Here is a 1,664-nt window from a genome sequence, read left to right as displayed (position 1 = left end):
AATGATTGTTTATTTATCTGCTTTTACACAGTAGGTGGTTTGTTCCAATAAACTTTACTTCTCCAAATTATAAGGAGCTGTAGTAGATGTTTCATTTGTGATGCAGTTAGTGCTGCAGATGTGCAGTGCCCAGTGCAATTAATGCTCTACTCTACTGTCTGAACTACACTAAAGGCTTGATGTTTTACTGAGTGAAACACTGTGCGGTGAGTGCACAGTCTCTGTCCATGGTCCTGAATAAGAGCTTGACTCAACTGTCTGTCTATAACAGTAGTTCAGTTCTGTCAGTAACAGCAGGAAGGATGTGTGTGACAAATGTGAAAGGTCAGCAGATGATCAGATAGGACTGAATGAATGAACATCAGGTGTCCAGGGTCACTCCTGTGGTGGACAGCTCGTTAGCTATAGAGAAATATGGACTCGCTCATTCAGTGTGAAGCTTTTCATCGTCACCTGGTGTTTAAACTGACAGTGTGTGGCTACATGTCAGATGTGAAGTCTTGATTCCCTAAAATGTATTAATTAAAGGCAGCAAGGTTCATACAGTTCTATATAAGGGTAAAATAGGCTTTTCCTAAATGTAAATGCATGAATTGTACCTTGTAGTGAACATCTCTTTAAATCTATCCCTGTTTGTTAAGAACCAACATCTGCTTCAGTCTTTTGAGTCAATTTAACTCTTCAGTCTTTTTGCTTTTCATTGAAGTGGATCATGTGCTCTCATTTTCCATTGTCTGTAAGTGCTCTTCATCTGCTGAGCATCACTGAAATCACAGGTAGCTGTTCCACCTCCTCTGTCTTCCTCTAACAAGGCTGCTACTTCATCATCACTGCTGTTTTTGACACACAAGCTTTATGAGCTTGAACTTAGTGGAGGAGATTAATGAGAAAAAACTCACCAATTGAACATAAATCACTTTGTAACTATAAACATTGACTTTCACAAATAACTGTTTATAGTGGAGTGACCACAGTGATATACATTAGCCAGTTCTTCATGTAACATCTGGCTTTTATCTGCAGTATAGATTATAGATTATAGATGATAGATTTTGAGTCATCTTATGTGAATATCTGTGACGTAATATATCCAGGTAGCCACCTGTTGAAATTACCCAGCTGGACTGAAACCTTTGGCTGTTGCATATTTATTAGAGCAGACTCTGGCTGGCTGAGTGTCTGCATACAAAGTAGTATCCATAGAGGGAAAGTAAAGTAGCATCAGTTTCCTTCAGAGATCAGCATTAGCTCCTTGGCAGTTAAGAAATTAGATAAATTTTTGGCTTTTACGTTGTCCCTGGGTTGAGGACAGTGTTGTTTCCATTGTTTTTTTTACTAATAGTAATGTTAAAATGCAGTAGAAAGCGCAGTAATGGTTGTTGTTTAGTCGAGCATCTTTTAGCTGTGAACATTCAGCCTCAGTGAGAAGGAAGAGCTTCAACTCACTTATGTCAAACTTATGTTTAATTCAAGTTAAAACCATTTGACATCTACATTTTCCATTTAAGATACTGATTAGAGGAAGGAGATGTTAAAATGGTTTGTTTTCCCGCGGTATTGTGTACACGAATAAATCTCAGACTTACTGGTCAATGTAAACTTCATATTAGGACGTTTTCTGTGACGTCTTTTCTCAAAGACATTTTCAAACAATGTCTTGGGTG

Source organism: Seriola lalandi, unplaced genomic scaffold (genome assembly GCF_002814215.2).
Source record: "Seriola lalandi dorsalis isolate HSWRI2012SDOR001 ecotype SW California unplaced genomic scaffold, Sedor1 jcf7180002054868, whole genome shotgun sequence".
Classification (NCBI taxonomy): Eukaryota; Metazoa; Chordata; class Actinopteri; order Carangiformes; family Carangidae; genus Seriola; species Seriola lalandi.
This window is presented reverse-complemented; position numbering follows the sequence as displayed.